This window comes from Marmota marmota, unplaced genomic scaffold (assembly GCF_001458135.2).
Source record: "Marmota marmota marmota unplaced genomic scaffold, marMar, whole genome shotgun sequence".
In the NCBI taxonomy this organism is placed as follows: Eukaryota; Metazoa; Chordata; class Mammalia; order Rodentia; family Sciuridae; genus Marmota; species Marmota marmota.
This window is the reverse complement of record NW_026000026.1, coordinates 23,467,889-23,480,869: the sequence shown is the minus strand read 5'-3', so window position 1 is coordinate 23,480,869 and position 12,981 is coordinate 23,467,889.

The following is a 12,981-nucleotide window of genomic DNA, read 5'->3' as shown; positions in this document are numbered from 1 at the left end:
GGGGAGAATATTCTTTTTGAACATTTATGTGTTCAAATACATATCATGTTATATAAATGGAAGCATACACTACGTATACTACTGGTATTAGCTTTTATCATTACCAATAGTTATTCCTTTTCCCTCGATGAATAGTATTCCATGGTGTAAATACACCAATTGCTTGACTGTGCACCCAGTAAAAGACGTCAGTGCCGGGTTTCTGTTCTCGCAACTAAAAGGCTCAGGGGTCACTCCATTTGAACTGGGCTGACTGGGCTGCGCAAAATAACCACACAAGAGACACAAATACCTTTTTCTTTGGGGTCGCTGTGAAGGCTCCTCTGACCTTAAGGGTCCACAGAAAGAAAGAGAGAGAGAGCACTCACTGACCCCCTTTTATTGAGGAGAAGCTATTCAAATGAGGCAAGGGGTCAGGTTTCAGGGGGCTGAGTATCTTCATGATGTCCACTGTAAGCAGGTTGACTGACACCTGGGTAAAAAATAAAAAGGGCCAGAAATGGGCTGGGATTGTGGCTCAGTGGTAGAGTGCTCGTTTAGCATGCATGAGGCACTGGGTTCAATCCTCAGCACCACATAAATGTAAAATAAAGATATTGTGTCCACCTAAAAAACTAAAAAATAAATATTTTTTAAAAAAAGGGCCAGAAATGTTGCTCGGTGATAGAATATCTCTGGGTTCAATCCCCAGTACTGCCAAAAAGAGAAGGACACCCACACAAGGCACTTCCATGGAAGATTCTATCCTAAACAGGTCAAGGGGTTATATTACAAAGGAACAGGTGAGCATAATTTCACCCATGGGGCTGTAGCAAGACACACCCATGCACGAGACACCAACCCTTGAACCCAAGAAGGGTGGGGAAAGCTCTGCCACATTTCTGTGACTGAGTGTCTCAGCACCCAGCTGGGGAGTGTGACTCAGTAGACTAAGTACAAGGTTGGTCTCCCACACGTCAGTGCCTAGCACACTCCAGGCACACTCCTGTAGTCCCAGCTGAGGCAGAAGGATCACAAGTTTGAGGCCAGCCTCAGCAACTTAGTGAGGTCCTATGCAACTTAGCGAGTTGTCTTAAAGTAAAAAAAAGGGGGGGCCAGAAATGTTGTCAGTGATAAAATATCCCTGGGTTCAATCCCCAGTACTGCCAAAAAGAAAATATCAGATAAAGCTATTGTAGATATTTGTGTATCTACAGATGGAACCCAGAGTCCCACACATGCCGGGCAAACATTGTACCAGTAAGCCACATCCCCAGTCCTTGTGTGCAGATTTTTATGTGAACAGCAGTTTTCATTTTTCAGGGATAAAATGCTCAGGAGTGCAATTAGAGATATATGATAATTGCATACTGAGTTTTATAAGAATAAATTGTCAGCCAGATGCAGTGGCACATGCCTGTAATCTCAGTGGCTCAGGAGGCTGAGGCAGGAGGATTGTGAGTTCAAAGCCAGCCTCAGCAAAAGCCAGGCGCTAAGCAACTCAGTGAGACCCTGTCTCCAAATAAATACAAAATAAGGCTGCGGATATGGCTCAGTGGTTGAGCACCCCTGAGTTCAATCCCGGATACCAAAAGAAGAAGAAGAAGAAGAAGAAGAAATTGTTAAACCCTAGGGGATGGGGTTATAGCTCAGTGTTAGAGGCTTAGCTTTCCTGTGTGAGGCACTGCGTTTGATCCTCAGCACAACGTAAAAAAGAATAAAAAATAAAGGTATTGTGTTCATCTAAAGCCAAAAATTAAAAAACATAAATTGTCACACTGTTTTCCAGAGGGCCTGAAGTGCCATTTTATATGCCCATCAGCAATGTGTGAGTTATTGGATTGCTCTACATCCTTGCCAGCATTTGGTTTTGTTACTACTTTTTAAAATTTTTAGCTATTCAAATAGGTGTGTGATTTACATTTCTTTGACGGCTACATATTGAATATTATTTTCATATATTTATTTGCCATTTGTATATCCTTTTCTTTCTTTCTTCCACTTTTTAAAAATCTTGTGGTGCTGGGGAATGAAACTAGGGGCACTCTACCACTGAGCTATGTCTCATGTTCTTTCTTTTTTTCCTGTGTGTGTGTGTGTGTGTGTGTGTGTGTGTGTGTGTGTGTGTGTGTGTGTGAGACTGAACCCAGGGCCTTATGCATGCATGCAAGCAAGCACTCTAGTAACTGAGGTATAGACCCCGCCCCTTTTATTTATTTATTTATTTATTTTTTCCTTTTTGAGACCAAGTTTTGCTAAATTGCCCTGGCTGGGCTTAAACATGGAATTCTCCTGTCTCAGCCTCCAAAGCTGCTGGGATTATAGGCATGTGCCACTATGCCTGGCCCTTTCCTTTTTTTTTTTTTTTTTGGTGCTGAGTATTGAGCCCAGGGCCTTGTGCATGCAAGGCAAGCACTCTACCAACTGAGCTATATCCCCAGCTCCCCTTTCCATTTTTAAACACAGTATGTTTCTCCATTTAGGAAGTCTTCTTTGGTGACCATCATTAGAGTTCTGTAGTTTTAAGCACACAAACCCTGTATATATTTTGTTCTATTTACACCTGTGTCTCATCCTCCCCTCCCCCTTTCTTTCCTTCTCTGGCCTCCTCCTTCTTCTTCTTCTTGTGATTATGAATATCACTATATTTTTGAATTGGTGTTAGTACATTGAAATACAATTGGGTGGGGCTGGGGTTGTGGCTCAATGGTGGAGTGCTTGCTTTGCACACATGAGACACTGAGTTCAATCCTCAGCACCACAAAAATAAATAAATAAATAAATAAATAAAAGAAAGATATTGTGTCCATGTTCAACTAAAAAAAAAAAAAAGAGAGATACAATTGGGTTTTGTGTCTTTTCTACCCTGAGGATAGATTATTCTTCCTCAACTCACTTCTTATAGAAAATTGTTTTTGTTTTTGTAGACACTGGAGTTTTCTGTGGAGCCAACTATGTCATTTGCAAATAGGAATAGTTTTATTTTATCCAGTCTTATCTGTATGCCGTTTATTTCCTTGCTTTGCTGACTAGAACTTTTAACATTATGTTGAATAAGAATGGTGAGAGCAAGCCAGGTGCTGTAGTCCTAACTACTTAGGAGGCAGAGGCAGGAAAATTGCTTGAATATAGGAGTTCAAGACCAGCCTTGGATCAGTGAAACCCCATCTCAAAAAAGAGAGGGAGAGAGATGGGGAAGGCGGGAGAAAGACATCCTTGCCTTTTTTCTGATCTTAGGGGGAAAATATTTAATTTTTACCACTTAAGAGTATGTTAGCCATAGATTTTTTTTTAAACAGATACTCTTTTTTTTTTTTTGCAGAAATGGGGATTGAACCCATGGGCACTCTACCACTGAGTTACATCCCTAGCCCTTTTTTAAATTTTTGAGACAAGATCTCAATAAATAGCTGAGGTCAGTCTCAAGCTTGCAGTCCTCCTGCCTTGACCCCCCGCCCAGTAGCTGAAATACAAGCATGTGCCACCACACACAACTGGTTGTTGTTGTTGTTTTTTTCTTTTAATCACAAACAAGTATTGAATTGTCATATGCTTGTTTTATGATCTTAATTAATATCGTGAGTCTTTTCTTCTTTAGTCTGTTAATATGATGAATTGAATTGATTGGTTTTAACACATTAAACTAGTTGAGGACTTTGGCACACACCTGTAATTCAGTGATTCAGGAGACTTACACAGGAGGACTGCAAGTTCAAGGCCATCATCAGCAACTCAGTGAGACCCACATCTCCAAAATAAAAAAAGATCTGGGAATGTAGCCTAGTGATAGAACACCCCTGGGTTCTATTCCCAGTACCAAAAAGAAAAAAATTACATACAAACACATGCCCACATACATATATATGTGTATATATATATACTTATATACTTGATATACACATATATATGTGTGTGCATGTGTGTGTGTGTGTGTGTGTATTCCAAGACTTTTCATCCTTGAAATAAACATCATTTGATTATGGTATATAATTCTTTTTGTTCTATTTTCTAGACGAGATTGTACAGAACTTGTATTACTTCTTCTTTAAGTCTTGGATAGACTTCTCTTTTTTGAAGAGTTTTAAATTATGAAGTTTGTTTCCTTAATAGTTACAGGACTACGCAAATCATCTATTTCACCTTAGGTGAGTTATAGTAGTCTGGGTTTTTCAAGGAGTTCTTTTATTGTTGTTGTTGTTCTGAAGATTTAACCCAGAGTGCTTTACTACTGAGCTATATGCCCAGCCTTTCTTTTTTTGGGGGGTGGTGGTGGTGGTGGTGGTGGTGGTAGTGGGACAGGGTTTAAATTGCTTAGGGCCACACTGAGTTGCTATGGCAGGCCTTGAACTTGTGATCCTCCTGCCTCAGCCTCTGGAGTTCCCAGGGTTACTAGTGTGGACCACTGTGCCCAGCTCTTTATTATTCTTTTGATATCTGCAGGTCTACTGATGATATCTCTGTTTTGTCCTGACACTGGTTATTTGTGTCTTTTTCTCTTTTTATTATGTCAATCTTTCTTGTGGTTTCTCAATTGTATTGATCTTTTCAAAGAACTGGTTCTTTGTTTCATTGAATTTCTCTATTGTTTTTGTTCTCAACTTCATAGATTTCCGCTCTTTATTCTTTCTTTCTTTCTTCTTGCTTTGGGTTTATTCTGCTCTACTTTTCCTGTGTACTTGAGGTGGGGAGCTTACATTGTTGACTTAAGACTTTCTTTTTTTAAAATTTTTTTCTTTTTAGTTACACATGACAGTAGAGCGTATTTTGACATGTATACAAACATGGAGTATATCTTCTTCTAATTAGGATCCCAGTCTTGTGGATGTACATGAAGTTGAGATTCACTGTGGTATATTCATATATATACACAGGAAAGTTATGTCAGATTCATTCGACTGACTTTCCTATTTCTATCCTCCCTCCCTTCCCTTCATTCCCCTTTGTCAAATCTACACCTAGGTATTAGACCAGATGCTCTTTTCTTTTCTTTTTTTTTTAAAGTTTTTTTTATATTTATTTTATTTGTTTATTTTTTTAGTGTTAGATGGGCATCATGCCTTTATTTTATTTATTTTCATATGCGGTGCTAAGGATCGAACCCAGAGCTCACACATGCTAGATGAGCGCTTTGCCACTGAGCCACAACACCAGCCTCCGGATAATCTTTTCTTTGTGTCTTTTCTTCCTTCCTTGGTGCAGGGGGATTGAACCCAGGGTCTTGCACTTGATAGGCACCCTCTCTAGCATTGTGCTAAAGCCCCACTCTAACTTTTCTTCATTTCTAATGTATACATTTAGTATTACAAATTCCCCTCTTAGCACTGCTTTGGCACAAATTTTAATATTTTTTGGTTCTATATTCATTCAGTTCAATTAATTTTTAAATTTCCCTTGAGACTTCCTGTTTGACCTATAAACTTTAGAAACATGGTTATCCAGGCAGAGTGGTACACATCCCTGTAATCCCAGCAAAGTAGGAGGATGTAAATTTGAGGCCAACCTCAGCAACTTAGTGAGGCCCTAAGCAACTTAGCAAGACCCTGTCTCAAAATAAAAAAATAAAAAGAGCTGGAGATGTGGCTCACTGGTAATGTGCTCCTGGGTTCAATCCCCAATACCAAAAACAAAAAACAACGGGCCAGAAATATGTTGTTTAGTTTCCAAGCGCTTGGAGATTTTCCCATTATCTTTCTGTTATTAATTTCTAGTTTTATGACCCAGGATGTGGTCAATCTTGGTATATGTTTTTCAAGCACTTTGAAACAAATGTGTATTCTGTTGTTGGGTAGAGGCAATTGGATACTTTCGGTCAATTGTATTGTTGAGTTCTTCTATATACTTGTTGATTTTCTTTCTAGTTGTTCTGTCAGCTGATGAATGGGGTGTTTACACCTCCAACTATAATTGTGGCTTTGTTTCTTCTTTTCAATCTATTGGCTTTTGCCTCACATATTTTGTAACTCTGTTGTTTTGTGCATACACATTTAGGATTCTATTACTTCTTGTTTGTTTGACACTTTTATCATTATATGATGGAAAGGAAACAATGACAGAAACATGAGGCTGGAAGTCCAGGCTCCCCTTGTGGTTTAGGAAAGGGAATAATCTATTTTCTTTTTAAATTTACTATTAGGTGGATAAAGATTAAAAAGTGTGATTGTATACTCTGTTGATGAGGCTGTGGGGAAAACAGGCCCCCTCATATATTGCATCTGGAAAACTCATAAACAGTACCCTAGTAATAGTTACCAAGATTACAAACCCACATACCCTTTGATCAAGCAGTTCCACTTTCAGGAATTTATCCCAAAGATATATACACACTTGAGTGAAATGACATTAAAAGCTGAAGATTGGAAACAGGCCTGATGGCGCTGCCAGCCTGTAATCCCAGAAGTCTGGGAGACTGAAGCAGGAGGATCACAAGTTCCAGACCAGCCTCAGCAATTTAGTAAGGCCCTTAAGCAACTGAGTGAGACTCTGTCTCAAAATAATATAAAGAAGGGCTGGGGATGTAACTCAGTGGTTCAGCACGCCTAGGTTCAATCCCCAGTGCAAAAGAAAGAGAGAGAGAAAGGAAGGAAGGAAGGGAGGGAGGGAGGGAAACAGTCTAAATGTCTTCATTAGAAGTCTTCTACAGAAGACTTAAATAAGTAATGATAAAGTCTACACCTTGGAATAGTGAGGCAGCCTTTTAATTTTTTTTAATAACTATAGGTGAACAGAATGCCCTTGTTTTGTTTTTTTACTTATTTATTTTCAATGTAGTGCTGAGGATCAAACCCAGTGCCTCAAGCATGCTAGGCAAGCGCTCTGCCACTGAGCCCCAGCCCCCGCCCTTGAGGCAGCCTTTTTAAAGATGTTGTATTAAGGGCTGGGGTTGTGGCTCCGTAGCAGAGGGCTTACCTCACACATTATATGAGGCACTGGGTTCAATCCTCAGCACCACATAAAAATAACTAAGTAAAACAAAGGAACTGTGTCCATCTACAACTAAAAAAAAGTTTTTTTTTAAAAAAAGAAGTTTATTAATACGAAACGGTTTTTAGGATATAATATTACATGAAGAAGGTGGGAGGGAGCTACCTGTAGAACAGTGTTCCCAGTATGCTATTATTTGTGTTAAAAACAACAACAACAACAAAAAAAAAAACATAAGCAGGTATTTGTGTGTGTGTGTGTGTGTGTGTGTGTGCGCGCGCGCGCGCGCGCCAGATACACAAGGAACCTCTAACAATGCTTCCTGTGGGGAAGAGGCGACAATCCACTCTGCTGAAGGCACAGTGAACAAATAACCGTCAGACGACTCTTCTCGGGTCCGGGCTCCAGGGACACCTCTGGGCGGGCACACAGCCCTGGAAACCGTGAGCACAGGATAGGTCAGGGGCCCGTCTCGCCCTTTGCACCTGCCCTTTCAGTGTTTGCTTTTGCACACACCCGCCCGAGGGGCGGAGGAGGCAGGAGCCCGCCCATTGGCCGCGGGGGACATGTGGGCCGCGGTCCAGCCTCTCACCGCGGACTGTTGGGTGTCTACCAGGTGGAAGCCTGAGGTCCAGGTGCAGAGGACATCAGCTGCTGGGGACCCGGCGGGACTGCTAAGCTCTGGTTGGACTCCCTACTGCTCCGCCCCATCCGGGTGTATCCTCCCCCCTCCGCCCACTCCCTTCTCTCCAGGCCCCCAGTGATGTGTAAACGCCCCCTGGGTCCTCCCGGTTGTCACCAGTAGGCGGAAAACTTCATAGAGAACTAGGAACAAGATTTCCCTTCCCCCACCCCCTCTGATTCCGGACTGCTGTGCTGTGGGTGAAGACGGGGCCGTCACCGACACGCCTCTCCAGTTGGAGGAGTTCTCCAGACTTCATCCAATAGGAGACTGTTCCTCACTAGCCGCGTGTTTTTTCTGAGCTTCAACCTTTCCAACTGAAAAATGGGGTGTGTAAGTACAAGGGCGAGTGCTTGAATATGCACATGAGATGTATGAAGTATAATTTCATTATATCGATATTGTCTGGTTATATCTGCCCCACTACTTCCAGAGGTTCAGGAATGTGTCCGGTTTGTGTTTCTGGTACACAGAAAGCACACAATATTTGTGGAATGAATGAATGTCCCTGGATGTCTGCCCAGGACTCTTGGCTTCAGCCCACAGTCCTGGATGTCCTTGAGATAGTGGATTCCCTGAATTCGTCTCTAAAGTCCCGACCAAACCTGGAGCCGTCCGTGATAGAGTCAGATGGCCTCTGAGGTCACTTCCCACTCGAGCCTGCTGGGCTTCCATAATTCTTTTATTCTAACGTTTTCTAGAACCTGGTGCAGGGACCCTAGGAATGAAATGGCCGAGGATGCTACCACTCCCCCTCATTTCTCAGATTATAACCCCACAGAGGAATGCAGAAGGCAAACAAATGCCCTGAGAGTTTATAACAGGAGACCTGGGTCAGTCAGAAGGGGGTGTGATGGTATCGGGAATGTCCCTGGAACAATCTGAAGGAAGAGTTCAGCAGACAAAAAGGGAGGCAGGGACGCCAAGCTGCGGAGCTGCAAGAGGCTCCTCCCCAGCCCGCTGGCCCGCTGCCTCTCTGCCTGTCTCCCTTGGCCTGATAGCACCGCGTTCTGACAGCACCACATCTTAGCACCCTAGACTTCCTAGGTCAGCCTGTCAGGTTAGAGTCGCTTTTACCCCACTCTGCCAGGCGAGGGCACCCTACTCCCAGCTTTAGCTTCAGCCTTCGGCAGAACAAATCTCTCCTAAGGGGTGGCATTTGGATGGCTGATCTACAAACCTCCCATCTGCACTGGGAGACAAGTGAAATGCAGTTCACAGCTTCCTCCCACTGGAGAACGAGCGAAAACTCAAGGAAGCTTGGTGGACCTTGCTGATAAGTGGTCTTTGACCAGGGACTCATCTGTTCTGGACGTTGGTAGTCATAGGAGATATAATGATAGTATAATAATACTAATTACCATTTATTGAGTACTTCTATGCTCTCCACAATTCTAAACTCTTTAATCTCCCTAAAAAGTAGATGCTGAGCTGGAGCGTGGTGCCCACACCTGTAATTCCAGCAGCTCAGGAGGCTGAGGCAGGAGGATCACAAGTTCAAAACAGCCTCAGCAAAAGCCAGGTGCTAAGCAACTCAGTGAGACCTTGTCTTTAAATAAAATACAAAATATGGCTGAGGATGTGGCTCAGTAGTTTAGTGCCCCTGAGTTCAATCCCCAGTACCCCCAAAAGTAGAAGCTGAGCAGGGCATAGTGGCACATACTTGTAATCCCAGCAATTTGGGAGGCTGAGACAGGAGGATTGCAAGTTCAAGGACAGCTTTAGCAACTTTGTAAGGCCCAGTCTCAAAAAAAAAAAATATATATATATATATATATATATATATATATATAGAGAGAGAGAGAGAGAGAGAGAGAGAGAGAGAGCGCTGGAAATATAGTGCAGTGGTAGAACACTTGACTAGCATTCATGGGGCCCTGGGTTCAATCTCCAATACTAGGGGGAAAAATCAATCTGAGGGTGTAGCTCAGCGTACAGCCCTTGCCTGGCAGGTGTGAGATCCTGGGTTTGATCCCCAGCAAAAACCACAGACACACAAATAATAATAATGGAAGAAAAGGCTGAAGACTTGAACAGGCTCTTCATGAAATGGGATACTTACATGGCAGAATAATTTTTTGTTCCTTACAATGAAAATGATCCTGACTGATATATTCTTCCTTTCATTAATAAGACAGCTCTTTTGAATTCATGCTATTCAATCACATTCCTCTCCACTGCTTCGCTGTTTCTGTCAGCCTCCTCTTCATTCACTGAAGACTTTGGTTCCTGCCCCATGCTTCTCCTCTCCCTTCCAAACCCTGCCGTCCTCTTGTATGATTTATAATTCCATGAGGTCCACCCGTCCTCCACCTCCACGTCCAGATTCCTTGTGCTCCTGATTATGGATGCCCTTCACCTGCACTTTACTTCAGCTCCCCCACTCCACTGGCCACATCCTGGACCTTATCATCCTGCTGCCACTAGTCAGAAATTTAGCATGGGAAGATCTGAGTTTGACAAGGCCAACCTGGATTACGTATGAAATACCCATTTCAAAAAGAAAAAAGAACTGGATGTGGTGGTACATGTCTCTAATCCCAGTGGCTCAGGAGGCTGGGGTAGGAGAATCACAAGTTCAAGGCCAACCTCAGAAAATTAGCAAGACTCTCAGTGAGACACTGTTAAAAATAAAAAAGAACAGGGGATGTGGCTCCGAAGTAAAGAACCTCTGGGTTCAATTCCCAATACCAAAAAGAAAAAAAAAAAAGGTCTAGTAAATAATATGCAAACCAGTGACATAGTCATTAATTGTCATTATTAAGTATTATTATTGTACAGCATTATATGGGATATACTTTTACTTGACTGGCAGAACAGTAGGTTCATTCAGACCAGAATCACCACAACACAATAATATGTTGCACTACATACAAGGGCTACAACATCACTAAGTGGTAGGAATTTTTCAGCTCCAGTATAATCTTATGGGACCACTGCTGAGTTGCTTAGAGCCTTGCTAATTTGCTGAGGCTGGCTTTGAATTATCAGTCCTCCTGCCTCAGCTTCCTGAGCCACGGAGTTTATAGGTGTGAGTCACCATGCTCCACTCCCTTTTTTCATCTTTAAAATGGAAAAATCACTAGTGACCTCAGACTGCTTGAAAGAGACATGTATGAGAAGCATATAAAACAGGGCCTGGAACCTCATGGGCACTTGGGTGTATTTTCACAATATACTGGCTGGCAGTTAAAGAGCTGGTTTTCCATATATACTTATACAGAAAAAATATGCCATTTGAGTGTGATGGTGCACGCCTGTAATCCTGGTGATTTAGGAGGCTGAGGCAGGAGGATCGCGAGTTCAAAGCCAACCTCAGCAATGCTGAAGAACTTAGCCACTCAGTGAGGGACCTGTCTCTAAATAAAATACAAAATAGGGCTGGGGATGTAGCTCAGTAGTTGAGTGCCCCTGAGTTCAATCCCCAGTACCAAAAAAAAAAAAAAAAAGAAAGAAAGAAAGGAAACACCTAAGTCATGGGGGTAAGTAGGAAAAGCTAGAACAACAAGACCCTCTTGAAAAGCAAAGTGATATTTTTCTACATGTTTATACCAAAAGTGCATAAAAACAAGGTCTTGCCGGCAGGATAAGCACACTTATGACCATGTTTCCTCTGGGGCAAGGATTGGCTGAAGGGGCAAAAGAATTATGCTTGGTTATATTGCTTCTGAAATTGTCCCCATGGGTAAAATTAGAGATTTACTGGAAGCCACCTGATAAATTATTGCTAAGTATTGAGTTAACACACATCAAACATATACAATAGTGCCTGCTACACATGGTTGTAATTAAATTTCTCTTTATTCTCCTATGCCTTTTCATGATATCAAATAATCTCTCTATGTTGGTCATGAGTAGAGGTGGGGAGAGCTTCACCTCAAAGTTGCTGCAGGATCTTATGGTGAGGGGAAGCTTTAAAAAGTTAGAGACAAGCTGGGCATGGTGGCACATGTCCATAATCCCAGTGGCTTGGGAGGCTGAGGCAGGAGGATCACAAATTCGAAGCCAGCCTCAGCAACTTAGTAAGGCCCTAAGCAACTTAGTGAGACCCTGTCTCAAAATAAAAAATAAAAAGGGCTGGGGTCATGGCTCAGTAGTTAAGTGCCCCTGGGTTCAATCTTTGGTACCAAAAAAAGAAAAAAGCTGAAGACAAAGTCAAGACTCCAGGATAAGGACAAATGGGTGGGTAGTATAAAGGAGTTTGTGTAAGGGGATGGAGAAGCTAGACATCTAGTAGGTTCAAGCTCTAAGGAGATGGTCTAAGTACCATATTTCATCAAATTTAAGATCCAACATTGTGACATGCACCCTTATGTTATATGACACAATATAATTTTTAAATACTGAAATTAGTTTAATGACTTATCAGTTATTACATGTATTTCATTTTCAAAAGTTTTCAAAGGCAAACAATGTCCACCAGAGAAACATAAGATATGGGTCCCTCAGCACTGAAATAGGAAGCAGTGTCCTCACCCTAATTTTTAAAAATGCAAATGAGCTGTAGAATTAGCATTTTCCCCATGATGACTATTTTGAAGTTTTATGGGGGGGGATGGTAAATGTCAAATTCTTTCCCTAAACCATCTCTTATCTTCTTTGTTCCCCTGCATGGGCTGAGTCAGCCTGTTGGGTGACCCAGGCCTGCCCTGGGGGAGGAGGGAGGCCACACAACTAAGTCCTTTGAGCCTTTCCTCTGACCCGAGGGCAGCAACAGCTGGAAAGGGGCCCGGCTTTATGGGGGAACAATAGTGCCAGCCAGCTGCGGGTGAAACAGGGCTGCACAGCCTGGCCTGATCTGGCCTGGGTCCAGAAGAGTGCCCCTTGTACCTGAGGGGTCCACTCCACTTAGGCAAAGGTCCAAAACAGCCATAGAAGGTAAAGAGAGAACCCCCCCCCTAGTATCCCCAGTGAACAACCCTATCCACAGAATCCCTGAAGACCTCAGAGTCTGTGGAACTGAACCTTCCCAGTGTACAGATGAGAAAACAAAGGCTCCCACAGGGACTGGAACTTCAAAGTCCCACAGTAAGTCCACAGCTACGCTGGACCCAGGATCCAGTTTCCCTTTGACACAGCAAGTCCACCATCACGTGACACCTTGTGCAAACTCTTATGAATGTGTCAACTATGTTGTTCTGATAAAGTGCCTGTCTGACACATCAGATACTATCTCACCACCAGATTATTGGAATAAGAAGTGGGATCTCAGGTATGAATGCCTGCAGGACATGGGAGACCTGGGAGCACCTGCCTGTCCCGCTCCTTCCAGCCAACACTGACTGTGACATAGGAACTGCCCGAGTTCAAAGCCTACCCTCACCTTCCTGTGTGTGTCCTTGGGTAAATTACTTTGTCACTGTGGCAGTCACTTCCAAGATGGCCCTGAATGATTCTCA